Source organism: Anas acuta, chromosome 2 (assembly GCF_963932015.1).
Source record: "Anas acuta chromosome 2, bAnaAcu1.1, whole genome shotgun sequence".
Taxonomy (NCBI): domain Eukaryota; kingdom Metazoa; phylum Chordata; class Aves; order Anseriformes; family Anatidae; genus Anas; species Anas acuta.
Window position 1 is genome coordinate 76293002 of NC_088980.1, and position 23884 is coordinate 76316885.

A 23884-nucleotide genomic window follows, 5' to 3' on the forward strand; every position below is an offset into this window, starting at 1 on the left:
TTTTTGAAAGAATTACTTGAAAAATCATCTATTATCCAATCTGACATAACATCATGACATTACAGTGATATCAGTGTTTCTCATTTGTTCATCTGTAATTAAATTTAATTAATTTTGTAATAAATCAGCATGAAATATTCCATGACAAACCAAACAGTAAGTCTTAAGGCTAAAATTTACCTGCGGGCAAAACTTATGAATTAAGTGTGATTAGCGTGGGACTTAATATATACAGAGGAGTGAGGTATATGACTTTCAGATGGAGACAGTTAGACCCTAAGTGGAAGATACCATCCATAAACAGCTATTGTGAATGTTCCTGTCTTGAAATATATTTCTCGAAAGAGCAGGCCTTCCATTATACTATATTACATTATACTATATTGCATTATACTATACTACAGGAGCTTCCAGCGGGCCAGTTTGCCCCATGCAAGTTAGGGTCCTGTCATCTGTCATTCAGATTGCAGAGAGAGGCACTGCCATGACAAAATACAGCAAGTGACAATACCTTGCTGTCCTGCGTGTTTGCCACCAGTACAACACAGGGATGGAGCAATTCTGCCAAGCCTTGTCAGGCTCACACATCAGTGTTTCATCTAGGTTTGGGAGAGCTCCAGTGAAGCAAATATCCCATTTCGCTGCATTAGCTGCACCACGGCTCTCATCAGGGCATGGTTTCACAGTACATGTTCACAGTGAATCTAAGCTGAAAAATGAACTGCTGTACTCTGTCAAATGCACTCCCAGCTACCTCAGATGGACATTTAGGCCATGGGACCAGACTAGAGACTGGTCCTCTAGTCAACACCAAACCAACATATGAAATATGCATAGCACATAAATCAGGTGTTCTGCATCAGTGGTTTCTCTCTACGGATTTATTGATCCGTGCTATTTGCTAATGTAAGCATAGTTTAAGATCACTAACAGATTAATCAGCAGTTGGAATAGAGAAGAAGTCTGCTTCTCCCAAATAACTATGATTTAATTGTCTTTAGAATAGGTTTAAGTGGAAAACTCAGCCCCTTGGTTCTGTGTTTCTTTCTGCCAGTCTTCATCATGCCCACTTTGTCCAGATTAAGTCTAAACTGGCTGGATTCCATCCAGATCACCCTTGTCAGAAATTAGAGAGAAAAGATAGTTCTGTTAGGTACTATTGAAAGTCAATATAAAGGAAATACCATTTGTACGCATGCAAACTTCTAGTGCTGGTTCTTTAGTACAGCAGAAATTCACACCTTGTGATACTGCTTCTAAATGAGTTGAACACAATCTTTTCATTTTTAAATAAATCACAGAATCACAGAATCATAGAATTTCTAGGTTGGAAGAGACCTCAAGATCATCGAGTCCAACCTCTGACCTAACGCTAATAGTCCCCACTAAACCATATCCCTAAGCTCTACATCTAAATGTCTTGCCTCACTCAAATAGTTTTTTTTGATTTTACTTTCTATTTGGTGAAGAAAACTTGAGGCAGACTGTGGAGTCCTACAGAATTGTCCAGGGGTAGCTAAAGTTTAATAGGGGGTCAATCCTTCTGGACACTAGTACCTCATTTAGATGAATGGGATACTTCATATTTGTAACTGGTGTTTCAGGCTGCCTGTGAACCGAGACTAATTTATTTTCAGAACAATGGGATGCAGCAAAATGTGTGTGCATGTATGCATTTCTGTGTGCCTGGACCGGCACGTGTGTGTCTACACAGAGATTTGTATGCAACCATGAGCCCTTTGCCAAGGTGTGGAGAGAGGGTAGGGGGAAAGAAAATGGGGGAAGGAGACTGTAGTCAGTATGCCTTAAAGCAGCAATTTCACTTTAATCTTTTGGATCCCTTTGACTGATGAAGCATAGTAATTAGACATTACAATTACTAATGACTAAGAATATATTACTAATCTTAAGAAATTTTTGTCATAAAATTACTTCACATCCATCTGAGCCTTTGTTAGATTACTTGAACATAGAACAATGAAATTGCTATTAAACACACACACACAAAGAAAATAAGAATAGAAATATGCATTATTCCCTTGGATTTATGTATTTTTTTTTAAGTATATTTTCCTTTGTAATGCAAAATCTATGCTTTCAGGGGGGTTTATAAAAAATGGAGAATTAAGTAGTTTTGGTTTCAAGAACACATTTCAAATCATAAATCAAAAACTTCTCTGGTTGTGCTGCCAGTTTGGAAAAATAAATGGCAACTGTATTTAAAAAAATAGAAAAGAAAATATGCATGAGAACAAGATTCCCCTAGTATATCAAAGTATGTCCAGCCACTGTGACTGAATAAAAATATTAAATGTATTGTTAGCATATAGTGTAATGGAAAACTTTGGAAGAAAGACTCTAAATAACTTGCAGGGGATTTTATGTTACATTATCTATTGTTGAAACTCTCAGACTTTAATGAAGGAGCTATAGTAGTATATATTTCTAGTTTATATACTTTTTTTTTTTTTTTAAATCTATAAACCATGAGCCTTGCAGAATTCTAAATTCATGTGTGACTCGTTTGGGATTGTTTTTTGGGGGGCTTATTTTTGTGTTAGACTCTTCTATATGTGACACCATGGAAATCAATAAGGATATAAATTTATTTATATTTATGTAAGTTATATATATATATATATAAGGAAGCTTATTTGTACCTCAGCTTAGTCTGAATAGAATGATTCCTGCTTACTGTGTAATTTCATTGTCATTCAGATATTGTTACTGTCTCCTACCAAAGCAGTTTAAAGAAACTCTGCATGGCATGCCTATTTCTCTGTTCTTGTGTTTCAGTGACCAGCTGCATCCCTATGAAGTTCCAGTACATCTATTTATTTTTACATGTACGTATGTTCCTTGTAATCAGTATTCAGCAATGTCTGCAACTGAGATGTACGTCAGGTGGAGCTGCCAGGAAGTCTTTGCTGAAAGGGTTGGAGGTGCTTTTATGACTCTCAGATAGATAGGATATGAAGTACCCTCTAATGCTTCTTACTAGCCCTAGTGTAACAGTAGTTCTACGCTTTGTCCCTTCTCATCATTTCATCTGTCTAAAGGATTAGTGACTTTTTGGCTCACTGAAGTCATCAACCACAAAATTCAATACATGCACAGAGGGATCTTTACTGTGAAGGCAGGACTCCTTTAGCTGTCCTACTTTCAGTCATAGCTTCAAACATTAGGAGAAGTCTTAATTGCATTTTCAGAAAAATACATGCACAAAAGCAAGCAGGTTAGTGACTTCTGGTGATGTCTTGAGCTAGTAGCTTGTATGGTATAAAAGGTGCTAAAAAAACCTCACCAGTAATTTACGAACCAAAGCCTTGTGCCATAAATTGAGCTAAGTGTGCTGTGGGTAGAATATTGCTATTATAGAGTATAACGTTACCATTTCATTGCCCTTTCACTACTCAGATTTCGCTTCTCTTTAAACAGAAATCCAAGCTCGAGATATAAAACTATTATTCATCATAAAATATTGCTAACACTGAAGAACATTCTCAAGCGTTTCACTGGATTTTATACTGGAGTGAGGGAAATGAACTGTTCAGGGGTTGTGTAATTGTTATTAAAAGGTTCTTCAACATACATAAAAATTATACCTGAGCTGAAACTGTTCATTAAAGAAGATGAGGGAAAACTACTGAAGTGGGCTGTTCTTTTTCCCTCGGATATCACTACAGGACTTCTTAATATATTACACAGATACTAATTTGTTTGCCTTGGAGGTCTGTGATAATTTGTCAGTGAAGTTAGTTTCCAGAGAAAATGGAAAATAGGAATAAATGAAAAGAGAAGAACAATGAGATTGGAGGGAAGGGAAAGGGAAAGGGAAAGGGAAAGGGAAAGGGAAAGGGAAAGGGAAAGGGAAAGGGAAAGGGAAAGGGAAAGGGAAAGGGGAAGGGGAAGGGGAAGGGGAAGGGGAAGGGGAAGGGGAAGGGGAAGGGGAAGGGGAAGGGGAAGAAAGAAGAATATGAAGAAGCATATGGTTTCAAGGCACAGCCAGAACTGCAATAAAGAGAAAAGTGCAAGAGACTCCATAAAGGACAGGCATTTATGAGCAAATCCCATAAATCTTTCACAACAATAATCTGAAAGCCACTCCAATAAAATGTGATACCTGTATAAGCCATGAGGAAGTCATGAAAAAAAATAATAATTGAACAGAAACATAGCCTGCAGTAAAAAATAAAAATAAGCAAATAGTGCTGGTAAAAAAAAAAAAAAAAAAAAAAAAAAAAAAAACAGCCTATAATAAACTCCCCTATCTGTATAATGGAATGTTTGCATTTCAAACTTTCAAACTACTGTTAAAAAGCTTATAAAATTACATATATATGAAAATTAACAAACTTAAAACAGGAAAAGTAGCAATGGCAAAAATGTTGTCTCATCAAATTTCCTGGAAGAAACATACACAGATATTACATGGATCACTTAAGAAACCTAACTTACTTTACAAGATGTATGATACCAATCTTCTAAAAATATGAAATAACTAAAAAAATGACTGTTGATCTACAGTAGAGTATCTTACATTGTTCACTGGTATATGGTATATGCTATAGCATAATATAAACCTATGCTTAGGAGAAATTATGCCTTATATAGAGCTTTTTTTTGCGGGGGGGATTAATGAGGATAATACATTTCACGATTTATCTCACCTGTAAATGGAACTTCTGACAAATTTGTGTCTCTGGAGGAGAACACAAACTGAATGAGAAGTAACACTTCAGTGAAGAGTGACATATCCCACAGTCTCAATATCAAACTGCACAAAAGTTCATTCAAGCCCCTTCTCCTGTGGCAGTTTCTTTCCCTCTTCTGTAAGTGTCTAAAAAGATCAGATGACTGCCATAGATGCTACCTACAGCTACAGGCCAGGACTGAAGCTGCAGTCATCTGTGGGCTTTGTTATAGGTACTGAACAAATTGAGTCTGAAAGATTTGACTAGAACACAGTCTTTTGGCTGTATTTCTCTAGACAGTATGAAATTCATTTAGTACCACTTTGGTAAGTGAAACATCAGGTAAGTAAAGGAGCAAGTAAAAGTACAGAAATAATCATGACTGAGGATTTGTCTTGGTTTTTGAGTAATTGTGGTTTATTGACCAAAAAGAGGACTTTGTGATGAATCAGGTATTCCACATGGATAAATAACCTCCAGATATTGCTGCGTGGACTGAACCTGAAAACGAGTGCCCTTCCTGAACTGAAATAGCACCATTAAGGAAGAGACAGAGGAGTTCACAGATGCTTTTGAGTCTTAATTGCTTTTCTACAGGCTTTTAATGGATTAATTAAATTTCAAAGTTTCAAACCACAGTAATGATATTGAAATATCACCAACAATGAAGCTGATGAAGAGACTAGAAAACAAGATTTATGAGCGGCAACTGAGGGAACTGGCGTTGTTTAGTCTGGCAAAGAGGAGGCTGAGGGGAGACCCTCATTGCTCTGTACAACTGCCTGAAAGGCAGCTGTAGTGAGGAGGCTGTTAGTCTGTTTTCTCAGGTGACATCTGATAGGATGGGAGGAAATGGTCTCAAGTTGCACCAAGGTAGGTTTAAGTTGGATATGAGGAAGAATTTAATCACGGAAAAGGTGGTCAAGCGTTGGAATGGGCTACCTAGGAAAGTAGTGGAGTCTTTAAGACACAATTGAATGTCTCAACCAAGGCGCATAATTTGGTAATGGGACTTAGTAGGTGAGGTTGATTGTAGGACTTGATGATCTAAAATGTCTTTTCCAGCCTAAATGATTCTATGATTCTATGAAATACTTCCCTAAGCTGTCAGCAGCCTCCCAGGTGGTTAAAAGAATGAAGGATGGAAGGATGTATTTTCATGTTTCTCTACATTAAGCCAGCTCTCAGGACAAAAAATACTTTTCATATTTACATCGAACAACCAGAAGGTCACTAAAATTTGCAGTGAGTTAGGGCTGACTGATCAAAAGATGAGAATTACTTTCGGTAGCAAGATACTCAGCAGAGAGGCATTGACATTTGCAAAAGTGGTTAAGGGAGGATGGCAAGGAACTTCACTATAGCGCAACTGATGGCTGTACTGGCAGGCTCTGTGAATATCTGGGTTGATTTAAGTAGGATAAAGACTTAGAACTACAGTAGCATGAAACTGAAAGATATTTCAATGGTGACATGTTTTTTTGTTGTTTGTTTTGTTTTGTTGTTTGTTTGCTTGTTTTTCAATTATTTATCCTGAGTAACTGGTTCCTTGCAAAAAATCCATACAAGAAGGTGAAACTTGGATCAAATCTCATAGAGCACAATGATGAACTCTTCCTGTTTGATCCACCATTTAAAATAAACAACAATACCTAGATTTGTATTCTACCTTTTAAAGTAGTTTTAAGATAATGGAATATCATATCAAAGCATGTTAAAATTATGGAACATTGTGTAAGATCATTTAAGGCAGAATTAATTCAGGACTTTTTTTCCACTGGTGAAATCCCCAGTAGCGCATTTCAATATATCATGATTTTAGACTTCTGTATTACCCTAAGCTAAGTAGATGAAGCAATTGGTAAAAATTCAAGTGTTAAAAGTTTCCTAATATTTAAGGGTAGACAAAAATAGGGAGAGAGGGGAGAGAGAGAGAAAGATGTTTAACTAATTACCTGCAATGAGCAAGTTATTCAATGTTTTATTATGCCTTACAAATTGAAAGCTTTCATTTTCAAAAATGTCATATTTCTGCATAGGAAGAAACATGTCTAAAACACTTCACATAAAATTACTGTTTTTCTTAGTGAAAGAGTAGTTTTCATTATGTTTCAAAGACTATGCCTTTTCCTTCATGGTACAAAGGGTTAGTACTATCTGATTCTTCCTTACACTAGTACTATACACATGTTTTGAATCTCTGAGTAGAGATCTGCAGACTGACAAATCCATTATTTTCAATCATGGTTTGGGGACTGGTTTAAATCATGAATTGTAGAAATCAGGCTTCTTTTGAACTTCAGAGTATAGGAAAAGTAACATGACTCTGACTAATAAATGGAAATTTGAATTCTGGAAACCTCAGCTGAGATTAAGAATGGGACTGTGCATAGTTCAAAGGCAGCAAAACTCTGTGGCTGCTCGAAAGCTGGTCTTAGTTTGCCTTGGGCAGCAATCGTAGTGGGAACCCACAGTGTTTAAGCTAATACTGAATTTGTCCCACCAGGCTCTGTTATTCAAGTGTCACTGGGTCATTAGTCTTTATGCTCCTGCTTTTATAAAAGCAGAAATAGTGAGCAATACAGAAGTCAGTGAAGGAAACATTATCCATGGTACTGATGCTTGAAACAAAACAAAACAAAGCAAACAAAAAAACTAGAAAACTAGGATAGGATGGGATGGGATGGGATGGGATGGGATGGGATGGGATAGGGTAGGGTAGGGTAGGGTAGGGTAGGGTAGGGTAGGGTAGGGTAGGGTAGGGTAGGGTAGGGTAGGGTAGGGTAGGGTAGGGTAGGGTAGGGTAGGGTAGGACAGGACAGGACGGAACAGAGTGGAACAGAACGGAATAAGCTCAGTTGGAAGGGACCTACAAAGATCTTCAAGTCCAACTGCCTGACCACTTCAGGGCTGACCAAAAGTTAAAGCATATTATTGATGGCATTGTCCAAGTGCCTCTTGAACACTGACAGGCATGAGGCATCAACCACCTCGCTAGGAAGCCTGTCCCAGTGTTGGACTACCCTCATGGTAAAGACATTTTTCCTCATGTCTGGTCTCACCCTCCCCAGCGCAGCTTCGTGCCTATGCCACATGTTGTGACATTGGTGACCAGGAAGGAGCACAGACCAGCACCTCCCTCTGTGCTTTCCCTCAGGAGGTTGCAGAGAGCCTTGCAGCCTTCTCTTCTCCAGGTGAAACAACCTAAGTGTCCTCAGCCTTTCCTCACAGGACATGCCTTCCAGCCCTTTAAACATCTTTGTTGCTGTCCTCTGGACACTTTCAAGGACCTTAATGTCTGTCCTTTTTGAATTGAGGAGCCCAGAACTGCACACTACACTCAAGGTGGGGCTGCACCAATGCTGAATGTCGCAGGAGAATCACCTCTTTGGACCAGTTGACTGTGTTGTGTTTAATGCACCACAAAATGTGCTTTGTTCTTTGGCTGCCAGGGCATGCTGCTGGCTCACATTGAGCCTGCTGTCAGCCAGCACCCCCACGTCCCTTTCTGCTGAGCTTCTCCCTGGCCACTCACCTCCCTGTCTGAACTTGTGACCAGTGTTACTCTGCCCCAGGTGCAGCACCTGGCATTTTCCTTTGTTGAAGTTCATAGAATCATGGAATCATAGAAGGGTTTGGGTGGGAAGGGACCTTAAGGATCATCCAATTCCAACCCCTTGCCATAGGCCTCCTACCAGACCAGGTTGCTCAAAGCCCCATGCAGCCTGGCCTTGAACACCTCCAGGGATGGGGCATCCACAGCTTCTCTGGGCAACCAGTGCCAGTGCTTCACCATGCTCTGAGTGAAGAATTTCTTCCTAATATCTAATCTAAATTTACCATCTTTTAGTTTAAAGCCATTATCCCTTGTCTGATCAGTACACTCCCTGACAAGGCATCCCTCTCCTGCTTTCCTGTAGGCCTCCTTTAGGTACTGGAAGCCTGCTATATGGTCTTCCTGGAGCCTTCTCTTCTCCAGGCTGAACAACTTCCTCAGCCTGTCTTCATAGGAGAGGTGCTCCAGCCTTCCCCGTGATCATCCCCGTGACCCTTCTCTGGACTTGTTGTAATAGGTACATGTCCTTCTTGTGCTGGGGGCCCCAGAGATGAGTGCAGGGCACCAGGTGGGGTCCCACAAGAGCAGAGCAGAGGCGGAGAATCTCCTCCCTTACCCTGCTGGCCCCATGTCTTTTGATGCAGTCAGGATACGGTTGGCTTTCTGGGTGCTGAAAGCACACATTGGTGGATCACGTTGAGCTTCTCATCAGTCAACACCCATGCCACTTGCATTTATTTTGATGAACAATTGACTGTATTTCAAGGACAAGGGTACTCAAATGACCCTTTAAAACTGGTTTATCTTCAAAGCATCTGATGAACACAGAGATGAGTGTAGCATTACTTTGTTGTGAAAAAGAAAGTGAGGGGGAACAAAGATTAAAACAAAGCACAAATACTCAAAATGGGGACAAGATTTTTTTTTTTTTTTTCTTTTGATGGGGGGGAAGCAGTCCTCTTTACTTCCTGCTTCTTTGTAATCACATGTGTTTGGAAATAAGAAATATCGCTGTTGGTATCAGCACATTAATGTTTTCCAGACATATTTTAAATTTCCAAAGAGGTTGTTTCTAGTTACATCTGTTCATAGCTATGATGTACATGAGTCAGAGAGGCAAGGAACATCTCTAAAGTCCTTCTTCCTGGTACTTAGAAAGTAACTTTTATTTCTATATAAAAGAAACCCAAGTCAGTCACAAGAAAATAACAAAAGAAATGTTGGCAGCACAGCCGCAGACTGTACTTCAGAAACTTTTAGGTAAATGCTTGAGGAACACAATTGCCTGTATTACATTGAATGGAGTCTTATGCTTTCAGCTTTAATACTATCAAGTCTAATCAAACCTGCCAACTGAAAGCATTTTCATTAAATGTTCCTAAGAAACAAAGAATCCATGAGCTGTATTATTGCTATCCAATACCACACATTTTAAACTGTATTTTCCTTTTTTACGCTGAATTATTCCATTAAAGAATTGAGATGTTAGCAGTTTTTGACTTATTTTCTAACCTTTCTTAAATGCTTTGAAACTTTCTATTATGTGCTGGGAAGAGCGACATCAAACTATCTTAGCAGCTGCTGTGTGTCTTTTCTGGTCTGTGATTGGCATCCTTGGCTCCACAAGTCACCAGGCAGTGGTCTAAACTGATACTCTAGTAGGAACTCTTGGTAGGTTCAGTTATGGGTCTTCCACAAGTGCTGAAGACAGAGCAAAACAATTCATCTGTCCTTGAACTCAATAAGCCAGTTCAAGGTGAGGGGAAATTATAACTTCCTCACAGTAACCACAGACTATGCTGCCAGTTTGGAACATTGTTCAAGTTTCATGTAGGAGTCCAAAGCTCCTTAGGTTTAAAATGCTCACAGTAAAATCTCCAGAGTAACTGGAGTACCTAAAGAAGAACAGCAGATTTTTCTTTTCTTTTTGGATAAAAAATAGTTAAATTTTGTTTGCAATCTTTCCCATCTATTTGTTTCAGTGGGAATTGGTCTCACATTAGAAATTTGTATCTTGCTAGATGAGCATTAAAATTAAATTGTAAAAACAAAACAAAGCAGATTTAGAATAAACAGAGAATAGTTCAATTAGAAGGAACCTTCAAAGATCATCTAGTCCAGCTGCCTGACCTCTTCAGGGCCAACCAAAAGTTAAAATATGTTAATGAACCTAGGCAGGCATGGAACATGAACCACCTCACCAGGAAGCCTGTTCCAGTGTTTGACCACCGTCACAGTAAAGACATTTTTCCTAAAGACCAATCTGAACCTCCCCTGGTGCACCTTTGTGACATTTTCTTGCATTGATATTGGAGAAAGCAAAAGTACTGAATTTAATTCCTGAACTGGCTTTTTCCTTGCATGTCATCATAGAGCATTTGTTTTGTCTCCTTTGTCTTAATGTCATATTAAATCTTCAGTTAGACTGTTTTTTATTTTACTTTTCTGTGAATAGAATTAAAATCTCTGCTGGAGAGAATCACATGGTACAATTGTTGTGCTTTCCTCCCTATTTAAGTCTGATCTATAAGTAAATCATCTACCACAAGCACCAAACTGTGTATTATAATTATGAAATTGTTTTTGATGCATATTCCAATAAGAGAATAAATGTTAATTATTTCCTTTTACAGCTTCAAAATTGTCAGTTCCATATTCTTTGCGTCATTACTGTAATTAAATATAAGCCCATTTGTATCTGTCTGTCCACCTGGGTATGTGTCTGTACCAAGGTTCCTTTTTCTAGGCTTTGAATTATTGATTTCAACTTGCTATAAATAACTTTTAAAAAGAGCTCTAATTTCACCTTCTAATAACTTGTTATTAAAAAAAAAAAAAAAGTTACTACACGTTTCTTCACCACTCAGCAGTCTGTCTCTTGACAAGAATAGTGGAATAGTAAATGAAACTCAGACATTTACTAGTGGTAGTCTAGATTTATTCCCTAGTAGGAAGAATTATTCTAAATGACTTTAATAGACTATACAGGTTCCTTTGCACACTGGGGAATAAGCTTTAATTTAAAGTACAAACTCCCCTCTTCCCTGTCTTGTCACTTCTCGTATATCTGCAAGCTGAGTGAAATTTCATCAGAGCAAAAGCTGTTTGGCTGTTGGAGGAGGGGAGGTTCCTTCTCCCAAAGACTACATCAGATTTTCTCTTATTTTTCTCTTTATTTTTCCGGTTGTGGATTGCTCTTTTCTGATAAGTTATTGGTAAAAAATGGTGCTGTCATTTTTTTACCTGGTATGTTCCCCATGCATAATCAGAGTCTTATCAGTTTGCATTTTTTTTCACGTTTGTCTTCTTAGCACAGCAGAGACAGCACTGCAAGAATGCTGGAACGGAAAAAATGGGAACCAGTTACCCTCAGGAGTATTGTTACTGACACTTCAGTGGCAACTGTAAATTCTGCTCTTTTTTAGCAGTGATGGAATCTCATGAATCCAGTGAGGCAGCATATTTCTAAACAAAAGGATTGCTGAGTTTGAAAATCTGACACTGGTAAATAAGAATCATCCAGTACAGGTTTATTCTCAGATTGCATTTTGCTTTTCTGGGATTAAGTGATATTTGCCAGATGTAGAAGGGAAGTTTGGTTTGGTCTCAGTTTCCTTCCCTTCCCTTCCCCGATTTTTTTGTTATTTTATTTTTAATGCTATTTCTGTTTAGAAATGAATATTCTGAGCCAAGAATCATTAAACTCCAATGTGCCATTGTTATAAACCTATTTTTTTACAGTTTAAACTCATGTCAGAAAATCCCTGTACTTGCTATGTAAAATTCTTAAGTGGGTGGAATTTTTTACTCCTGAATCTAAAGAGTGATTCTGTTGAATTGGATCATAGAATCATAGAATCATAGAATATCCTGAGTTGGAAGGGACCCTTAAGGATCATCAAGTCCAACTTTTGACACCGCACAGGTCTACCCAAAAGTTCAGACCATGAACTGTTTGAGGAGTTTAAAAACCTAATCTGTGAATCTCGGGGAGAACAAACATACGGAGATTTCTTTGTTAAGATTGTTGGGGTCAAATTGTTTTTATTTTGAACAAACCTTAGGTATTTGGTGCTTCTTGCAATGAACAGCTTTATTAATACAGTCCCTAATTTTCCCATGTCACTTTGATCCAGGATTTTCAAAAACAGCCACTAGTTGCTTGCTTTTATTTTTCTTGGTTAAAATGGACATTTTTTGGTTCATTCCTGATCCTGCTGAATTAAGGAAGCATGATACCCACCTATCTGCATCCCAGAGCTTCACCTTTGTCCCAGCTTTCCCATCTTTGTTAAAGTGTAGGGATTTTTACCTTTTTTTTTTTTTTTTTTTTTTTTTGCCATTGATCTCCTTACAACCAAAATGTAATCATTAAATCATTAGTCTTGTGGATGTTTCATGACACTGAAATGTGGACCAAGATAAATCTTGTTCTTACCCTTTCTAGTAAATTGAATATCTATATTAATGAGACTGATGCATGGGCATACCTATATAGCTATGCTTATCAACTTGCCAAGCAAAAGAGATTTGCTGTTTTCCCATTATATTCCCTTAAGCATTAAATGTATGAAATAAAATCTAGAGATACTAGCTATTACAAAAGAAATCTAAAACTTGCTTTTGTCTCGGGTAACCTACAGAGAGACTTTATTTTATGTTGGTACAGTTTGGTAAACCATGACCAACATCATCATACGCTTTTCTAAAATTCTTTGTACAGTGGTTTGGGATATCTTTCCTAGATGTGGTTTCTGCAGCAGAGATATAAGCACACTTCTATTTACATTCTTCATGTAGGTGTTATTTAGACTGTGTGGTTAAATTCAGTTGTCTAAAACATTTTGTAAGCCCTAGCTTCACTTTGCACATTTTTTAAAAGATAGTAATAAAGAGGAATGACAGAAACTGTGTTACAATGAGCCTGTTATCCAAAGCATGTTAGAAAATGGTGAGCAGAGATAAATCAGAGAAAAGCAATGGGATAAATGTTTTTTCAATACACTACCTACCAACTAAGATTTGAACAACTAAGCTTCATTGAAACTGCTCCATGCATGTGGCTATTATGTGGGGGCAGTTTCTGTCAATACAGCTGAAAACATATATTAGCAACAGCATTCATGTAGACTGCAGATCAAGCCATGGCCATTCAAATTCAAAAGATTTGTCTCTTTCTTAGAGTTGAAGGGTGGTGAAGAGAGGCAAGAGTGAAATCCATGAAATACAATCATACACAGTATGCTTACTTTATTAGAGAACGTTAAATGCACTCCCATGTGTAACTTCTAAATTACAGTTCTAAAAAGAAGGCCATATTTTTCGGCTATTTTAAAATATGCACAAGTCAACTATGTTTTATGCTGCTTCTGAGCATTTATTGTCAGCAAACCAGGTCTTTGCAGTTAGCATAGTACAACTAAGTCTGCAGAATGAAACTAAGGAGAAACAGCTAGTGACTGCTGTGCTGGTTATTGAAAGAGTATATTCCACATGACATAAAAGTATAGAGTGAGGCTGTTGTAGGATGGTATACCCTCAGCTGTGTTATGTTTTGTGCATTGCTTTTCTTCCCTTTGTTTAGGTTTTATGTCTTAGATTCTACACAAGAATTAATATTATCTTGACTAGATGTCTGAAGAATACCTATTTTATGTGATGCTTTTATTCAATTGACTCCTAATTTGTGAAATGTAATGTCTGACAGTCATTAATTATGAAAAGAAGGCTATGTTCCTTTTTCATTTAGGATGTTTTCTTGATGTCCAATTCACTGGAAGCATTATCAAATGCATATTTTGTTTTCAAGATGTAGCTCTTGCATAAAAAAGGAACTTTAAAATAGAAGCATTAGCATTTTACTTTTCATCTTTTGAATAATTGTTAGTAAATAGCTATCAAACACTGTTGGACAATGCATGCCCAGTTTTGGTTTCCTTGACAAAACACTGTTCATATAAATACCACTTTGTAGACTACAGATTTACTATTGCCTTATCAGAGTGCATGCAGTATGAGAATCAGCTCTGACAGTTCTAGTGTAGAAGTACACTTTTTCCTTCAATTTTTCTTTCCAAATAAAGGACAAGTGATGATTTCATTTCACATGTGAGAACCTTTGAAATAGCCAAACAGCAATGGATAGGCAACAGAGGAAGAATTACATTTTAAATCATAGTAACAGGCTGGAAAAGTGACCCTGTAAAATGTCACCTACATGTTCCACATTATTTATTTCCCATCAAAGATTTTTATTATTATTGTTATTATATATATATATATATATATATATATATATTTTTTTTTTTTTAACTGAAAGGTTTCAGCTAATAAGGCAAGCAAATTTGTGTTAGAACAAGATCAGTCTGCTCTACCTTGAAGTCTCATGGAATACATATTCTTTCTACAGAAAGAACTGCTGAGGAATTTTTTTGTTTGTTTGTTTGTATATCATGAGCTGAATAAATATGGCAGTGACTACTGCCTGTTGTAAATAGTCTTATTTTCATATTTTAATATTTGTAATCTGAGGTGCAAGGAAGATATATAAAAAAGAGAGTTGTGTTGTAAAATGAAACAAGATTCCTACTGAGATATGTTCCACTGCATCTAAGCTAAGCAATACTTTTAGACCAAATTTTAAAATGACAATTGCAAGTGTTTCAGTTAAATTAATGCCTTCAAGGATACGCCATTATTTTTATTTGCCAGGCTCATAGGTTTATTTCCATACAGCATCTATCTTTATATGATTTCATCTGGCACTTGCAAAACCTCTTAAAATTAAGAAAAATGTCATCATGGCATCTCCATGACAGCCCTAGGGCAATTCATTCTTAATTTACCTGCTGACAGATTTTATATGGAGCTCATGGCAAACTAGTGGCATTCCTGGTGAGTTCTCTATTGCAGAAAGTCTCTGACTGAGGATTAGATTGGTGTTTGAGAAAGAGAGATAAGCATCCAAGGATATCCCTGTACTTTCAGCACTATATTCTGTTGCTTCTTTGTGTAACAGTTTTTGAGGTAGATCAGTGTATTTTATAGAACTGATACTGTCAACATTTTAATGTTTTTTGGCTTTGTACTTTGTCTTTCAGACCCAACTTTAAAAGGACAGTTATCAGCATGGAAGGATATTAATGAGGGTTATCTAATGCAGAGTCAAAACAAGCAAAATTGATGTAGGTTTGAGAGAAACAACTAAATTAACCAGTGCTATGTGTGCAATGTTTATGGTTACTTTTTAATGTCAGTTTCTAGGTCACCAGCTATTTTTTTGATACCTAGAAGGCAATTGCTAATATCCAAGGCACATATCAATAATATATATACTTCTGTTTTCCTCCAGATATGGCTGGTTCTGGAACAACTGTGAGATGGCAGCTTTTCCAATAACCAAGAATATCCACTTAGCAAACTAATATATTTACAGGCATAGCTCTGGTAGTTTTGGGGCCCAAGAAGAACTGGTGTTATAACCTTTTTCCTCAGAACAGATAAACATAGTGCAAGTAAAGAGCAACTCTGACACACCTTTTCTAGTGAAGAGATAGTTCAGGCATAACTGGACAGAGCCTCAGGTCTCAATGCAGAAGATAGTCTCTGAAGAAATTGATTTGCAAACTGGATTGCCCTTTGTCACTCTTAACTATGAGGGATGAAAGTCTATTTTATTAGACTGCTTCTTTGCCACAGCCACTTCAGAGAGCTGCATTTTGTGTCCCTGCTTCCTTTGGGCAATGTCCTGGTTTCAGTTAGAACAGAGTTGATTTTCTTCCTAGTAGCTGGTGGAATGCTGTGTTTTGGCTTAGGATGAGAAGAGTGCTGATAACACCCCGATGTTTTAATTGTTGCAGAGCAGTGCTTACACCAAGCCAAGGACATCTCAGCTTCTTGCTCTGTCCTGTCAACAGGCAGGCTGGGGGTGCAGCAAGAGCTGGGAGAGGACAGACCCAGGACAGGTGACCCAAACTAGCCAAAGGGGTATTCCATACCATCTGACGTCATGCTAAACAACATATAGGGGTGGCTAGCTGGGGGAGGGGGCCGGACTGCTCGGGGTTAGGCTGGGCGTTGGTCAGCGGGTGGTGAGCAATTGCATTGTGCATCACTTGTTTGTACACATTATGAGTAGTAGTACTATTATCATCATTGTATTATTATTATTATTATTATTATTATTATTATTATTATTATTATTATTATTATTATTATTATTATTATTATTATTATTATTATTATTTTCCTGTCTTAATAAACTGTCTTTATCTCAACTCACGGGCTTCACTTTCCATTTCTCTCCCCCGTCCCAGAGAGGGAGTGGGGAGGGTGAGCGAACAGCTGCGTGGTGTTTAGCTGCCGGCCGGGTTAAACCACGACAGGCAATTTGCAACAATCTGCTAATCATTACATTAGAAAATTCAAGATTTTTTTTTTTTTTGGCTAGTCATAAGCACGTATATATTAAAGATCTGTGGGTTTTTGTTGTTGTTGTTTGTTTGTTTGTTTGTTTTGTTCTGTTTTGTTTTCTTTTCATACAGGTACTTCTTTAGAATAACTATAGTGATCCTTCAGTTAACCACGGCACTGCCAAATAGTCTCAGACATGCAGAGCACTAAATCATGCTGTATGGGAGCAGCGTTAAGGAATACAAATATCAGCTCTAGGTGGTCCTGTCAGGCTCTTTCCCCCTCCCCCCAAAAAAAACAACAATCCATTTAATTTATACTCTGTACTTTTAGCCGAAACTTTCTTTCATGTCATGATTTTTTTCATTAAAGCAAAAGGTATCCGTATCATCATGAGAGTTCAGTAGGCCAAGAAAAATGGAAGAAGCCCATTTATAATCTACAGCAGATAGCTGCATATTTCACAGAGTACCAGAATGACAAGTACCCAGCAGTCGCTGCTTACAATTGCAGTAGAAACTAAGTTCCCCTTTAAGATATAACACATAAGCAACATGCTGAAAAATTCGTATATACACTAGTAGGGAAAAAGTGTATGTAGTTTCATTTTAGCCTTTGATTTAGTGTGAGCTTTGGGCCAATACAGATGAGTCATGTATCTTAAAACATTCCCATTTATTGCCTTGTTTGACATCTCAAACCTCTTCACAAACAGTTTTTGAATGTAAAATTTTCAAATATATATATATTTTCTATATGTATGGCTTAAATCTGTATCTGTAGGGGAGGATCAAACTGGGAGGTGTAACAAATGCAGCTTTCAGATGACTTCCGAATGCTACACTCCCTGCTCCTTTCCAAAGAAAAAAATGGGGAAAGGTATTTAAATAATTTATTTTCCAGTTGTATAGTTGAGTGTGTATTGATAGTTATAATTAGGGAAACATTTTTCCACATAGCTGCAACTAAAATTCCTTTTGACTGGAAGGATCTGATTTTTTTGAAACACGCATTAGCTAGAAATTTGAAAAGCTCCTGTTACAAATTTGTCCAGCCTCAGAAGAGTGCTGTGTTGGGGTTGCTTTTTGGTTTATTGTGGGTGATATTTGCTCTTCCTTCTGCTGAGGAGAGACACAGCTTAGGCAAGGGTGACACATCCTGGTCTGATGGTGGAACAGTAAGTTTTCTAGCACGGTCTGGTTTGGTTGATCCAGTTTAAGTGGCCATGCACATAGTCTGACAGATGTGAGGAGACGGGACCATCTTTTGTGGTGGTGTGCTTATACTGAAGGAAGGAATATGATGAAGACTTGTTTATGGTAGTACACTTTCTTATTTGGCTCGATTGCAACAAGGACAATATGTGAGACCACAGCATAAATAATACATAAACCAAAGCTTGTCAAGCTTTCCTCCCATATTAGGAAAATAAAAGACCTTTACAACAGTGTCATCATTATACTTATACATCATTAAGACCTAGATAGTATGGAAGACTTAGGTAGTATGGAAGTATGGATGGTCTTTGTGGCTCATCTGTTTACTGACCTCTTCTCTGGCCTCCTCACACACACCCAAATACATGTGTGTAAGAGAGGAAATGGAGAGATGAATGAAATGAAAAATTCATTTCATGTTGTTTGTTTGTTTCATACATTGGTATAATCTGTGAAGTTGATATGTTGACTTAGAGATTTTTTTGGGGGGGAGGAATCTTCTTTTTTTTTGTTGTTGTTTCCCTAGTGAATGTAACAGAGATTTATCAGCTGTTGCAAGATTTGAAAGCCAATCTTTTGGAACAATGGACATGTCTATTTGTTCCCCTCTTGCTGGTTCTTGAAATCTGTTCTTCAGAAGACAGCATAAGCAGGAGCTGCACAGAGCTTGTTCTGGTGTTTTGTATTAGGCTGAATTTCACCACAGGAGATTTTTATCAATGCAAGAAGATTAAAGAAGAAGAGGAAAAAAATGTTACAGAGGAAAGGGGAAGAGCCTTACCTAGTCACTATTAGTCTACAGTCATGCTGTCATATGTTAGATAGAAAAGGTGATTACAAACCTAGCTTTCTGATTTTCAATTAGTTAGGAAAAAAATCACTAATGTTTTTTACAGAAGAGACATCATCTTGACTGAAATCATCTAATAAGAAGTTAGCAATGTTAAATCCTGCAAAACACCAGAACAGTTAGTGACTTTTCTTCCAACAGTCAGAAGAAACAAGGAAAAAGATCTGAAGATGTGACACATAAGCAGCACTTTACCACAGTGGGCATTCAACTTCCATGACTCCAGACTTAAATCCATAGAATTAAATGGTAAGCAGTGCACATACTTGAATGTAAGAGCAATGTCAGATCAACAAAAAATATGTATCTGGGCTATTAATTTTATTTTAAAGTATATTTGCAGTCATAGCATTGTTAAATATCTATTAGAGAGAAGGAAGACTGCTGAGAAGTAAAAAATGCAAAATAAAGTGGAAGATTAACTGCCAAGCATTGGCTTTATACCATTGCAGGAGATAACACTACAGGTTGGGATTTGCAGATTTACCTTATTAAAGAAGGTATATTAAATAAAAATGTTTTATTTAATCCATCATATCCAGTTTTACAAACTGCACCATGTAATTCCAAAAGTCCTGCTTCCTTTTCCCCTCATGCTACATCTGTTATTAAATTCATCGTGGGAAAATGGATGGAACAAGATAAATGTGGAGATGATAAACCCTAGGAATTGTGACTTCTTTCCATATCTTTTGCACGGGACTCCAGACCAAACTGAAAACATAAGATAATAGTCAGCTGTCTCTTCTGTTAGCACTCCAGGAAGCAACCATCTCACCCTGTTTTTATCCAAGTTAATAGCAGGACCTATTAGGTTGTCAGTCTTAGCATGGGAAGAGAGGAATATGGCAAGAGCGAAGGGCTGCTGGTCCCTAAATGGAATTTGCCTTTCAGTTGACCAGTCGTGCTGCTTTCTAGGAGGGAGAAAGCAAGGCTGCTGTCAGTGGAAAAGAAAGGAGACTGCTTCCCTCAGATATAGGGATAATAATGGGCGCAGAAAATGTTGTTTTCCTTCCATGTGGTACAAAAATCATCCCCTTTCTATCGCAGGAGAATATTTTTCTGCTTTTCCTAGGGTGCTCCAGCACTTCGCAGCTGACAATGTGTTATGTTTTGGTAAGAGAAGGAATAAAGGAAAGGAGTGAAGACTGGTGTGAGTTGAGGGGGGCTGTGGTTGCACCCAGCCTCATTCAAAACTCCTCAAACCTCCCTGTAGTACTGATAGGAGGTGACTGTGAATTATGGTTTATTGTTTTTTTCTAAAAGACAGCAAGCAAAGTCAGAGAAGAATAATTTCTCACTGCAGATGTTGACTATGTATATTTTATTGAATTTTTGCATTACAGTAACATCTTTAGGATTTAGCTGAAATGGGAGAGATGAGCATCTTATTGTTCTGAGTACTCAAAAAGCATAGAGCAACAGATAATGATTTCTCCATAGAGCTATGAATTTAAACAGAGAAGATATATAAAAAAAAAAAAAAAAAAGAAATGCAATTTCTATTTTAAAGGCAAGGCTTGAGGCATGGTGAATTAATTAATTTGCTGATGGTCACTCAAAAAGTCAGTGGCAAAGCTTGGAAAGGAAATTAACTCTCCTCTCAGGTTCTAGTTCCCTGTTAAGAAGAGTATTTATTTTTTTATTTACTTAAAGCTGTATTAAAAGATAGCTATCACTAGAAAGGCACAATATAAGGAAGGGTTCAGGAAATGACCTAGGTAAATTAATATTAATGGCTTTCCTGAAGAACTGAAGTGCCAAGAGTGTCAGAATGCTTATGATTATAGAAATATCTGATGCTATTAAGTCTTTCTTTTTAAGCCCTTTGCTGTTATTAAAAATTTGTCTACAGGGAAGTTTGCTAAACATAGAAGATACATGCCAGGCCAAGATCTGCTTCCATTAACTACCAGCCACATGCCAATGTCTCCCTTGTTCATCAGAATGACATCACAAAGATGGGAAGTGAACAAGTTCAATCACTTGCACATCATTAGTTCAGTAACAGTTTCCTTTAAAGGTGCCTTTAAGAAGCACTTAGTTTAATGTCATATCAAGCACGATCCATCAGTGTGTCCTTGATCACATGAAAAATTGGATTTCTTGCATACAGTGCACCAAACAAAGGCAGTCCAGATTTCACATTTAAAAATGAGTAGTGTGACAGCAGTAATCATTATCTCGTACACATTGATCTGTATTCTGGCAAGGGCTTCCTATTAAGTCCTAAAGAGAGGCTGGTAGCTTCTATGGTACGAAGCTCCCTGAGTGGGGCAATGAAGTAAGCTAAAAACTTGTTCTAAAAAATGAAATGGTCCCTTGAAACCCTGTAGGGTTTTGTTGCTTGCTCAGGACAGAGTGTATTATGCTAGCAATCCGTGCACGTCCTCCTTGCACTGCACAGAGAGATGACAGCAGCATTGAAATAGAGGCTATAAAGAATTGAAAACACTACCAATCCAATTATTAATATTTTTATCTTCAGACCAGATTTGAACTATATATCTGCACAGTACATTACTAATGAAATGCAGCCTCCTCTGGGATGGAGCCTCTTAGTTAGCTGATGTTCACAGCATGCTGCCGGAAAGAAAGGGGAGAGAAAATGTAGTTTTAGTACATCATGGAAAGCCCCTGCTGCTGAGGAAAGTGCAATGGCATCTTTAGGAGACAAGCTGCTCTCAAAGTAGGGTAAATTGGGAGTAACTATCAGAAATTCAATGGAATAATGATACTGGTGAGAGAAAATAATCAGGCAACTATGTCCATCAAGAGCAGACAAGGCTTCTTCTCCCTGCTGCCTTTTCCTACTCTCAGTTCTCATTTGCTAACAACAACAAAGGAGTCCTTTCCAGACTACAAGGTTATTATTGTATGCCCACAACAAGCAATGGAGCACAATGCAAAGATGCTTAATCCACATAGAGAACAAAATTGTTAAATCTCATACAATACAATGCAAATGTCCTAGCTTGGGTTGGAAAGAAATATAATTTTGCTGAATCAGTGCTGTGAGCAAGTTAATAAGCACTGAGCCTGCATTGGGCTTATTAGTTTGTACTGTACTGCACCTAGACTCAAGCTGGTTCACATTTACCTGTCTTAGGTGTCTTAGGTGTCATACTCTTTCCTCGTGGATTCAGCATTGCAATAAGGAAAGTTTGTACCAGTGTGTATTTCACTTCTCGTGACTAAACATGTCTTTAAATACTTTCAAAACTAGTGCCAGCTCCTGCTGTGAAATGATGTGTTAACACTAGGAATTTCTAATTTAATTAAGAAACTGGTAGACTCATCTTAGTGTGAATTGGAAATCTTTCTTGATAGACCTACATTTAATTTAAAAAAAATAAAAATCTAATGAAAAAAAAATAAATAGCCTTCTCTTCTCCAGACTGAGCAACCCAACTCCCTCAGCCTGTCTTCATAGAAGAGGTGCTCCAGCTCACAAGGTGCTCCTTGTGACCCTCCTCAGGACTCTCTACAACAGGTCTATGTCCTTGTGCTGGGGGCCCCAGAGCTGAGTGCAGGGCACCAGGTGGGGTCCCACAAGAGCAGAGCAGAGGCGGAGAATCTTCTCCCTCACCCTGCTGGCCCCATGTCTTTTGATGTAGTCAGGATACGGTTGGCTTTCTGGGCTGCAAGCACACATTGCTGGCTCATGTTGAGCTTCTCATCAACCACCACCCCCAGGTCCTTCACCGCAGGGCTGCTCTCAATCCATTCACTAACCAGCCTGTACTTATGCTTGGGATTACCCCAACCCAGGTGCCGGACCTTGCACTTGGCTGTTGCGGACTTCTTGAGGTTCACACAGGCCCACCCCTCAAGCCTGTCCAGGTCCGTCTGGATGGCATCCCTGCCCTCCAGTGTGTTTACCACACCACACGGCTTGGTGTTATCAGCAAACTTGCTGAGGGTGCACTCAATCCCACTGTCCATGTCACTGAGAAAAGTGACTGTCACTGTCACTGTTTCTTTAGATGATGCTGCGTCTTCATAGACAGACACACTTATCACTCACAGAAACAAAACCAGCATCAATGGCCTCATCCTGTTCCACTCTTTCTGATTAGGATGAAGGTCCATTGGTGGAAAATATATGTTATATCCCCATACATATATGTCCAATATGGATCCTTCTGGCAGCTGGACTCAAGCACTGAGACTGCCCATCAGCAAACTCAGGATCCAGATTTTCCCAGTTGCTGGCACCTGGTCATACAATCCCTCTCACAGTCACACACAGACAACTGATTCTCTCAATACTTGTTACTGGATCTTCATTCTTTTCAGGTGCCTCAACCCTAGTGAGATAGGGAGGGAGAGGAACACTCACGCACACACATATACAATCCTAGAGACTCCCAAACCCTCTAGTATCTCCAGCAACTGCTTTGGACTCCTCAGATCTCTCAATAGCCAGCTCCTCCCATGCTCTCACCCATAGAGACACACCTGGACCCTGTTCAGAATGTCTTTATCACAGAATAGTTGAGGTTGGAAAGGACTTTTGCCCTGCTCAAGCAGGGACGCTGACAGCCAGCTGCCCAAGACAGTGTCCCACTGGATTTTGAATGCATTCAGGGATGGAGACTCTACAGCCTTCTGGCATCCTGTGCCAGTGATCTGTGCTCTGTCACCTGCACAGTGAGAAAGTGTTTTCTGATGTTCAGACAGTGCCTCCTGTGTGCCGATTTGTGCCCATTGCCTCTTGTCATGTCACTGGGCACTACTGAGATGAGCCTGGCTCCACCTTCTTTGCAACCTCCCTTCAGGTATTTATGCACATTAATGAGGTCCTCCTGAGTCTTCTTTTCTCCACTCTGAGCAGTACCAGCTCTCCTGGGGTTTCCTCACAGGGGAGATGCTCCTGTTCCTTCATGGTCTTTTGGCCCTTTGTGGACTCTTTCCAATTTGCCCATGCCTTGCACTGGGGAGCCCAGACCTGGATGCAGTACTCCAGGTGTGGCCTCACCAGTGCTGAGTAGAAGGGAAGGATCACCTCCCTCAGCCTGCTGGCAACACTTTGCCTAATGCAGCCCAGGCATTATTTTATTTTATTTTATTTTATTTTATTTTATTTTATTTTATTTTATTTTATTTTATTTTATTTTATTTTATTTTATTTTATTTTATTTTATTTTATTTT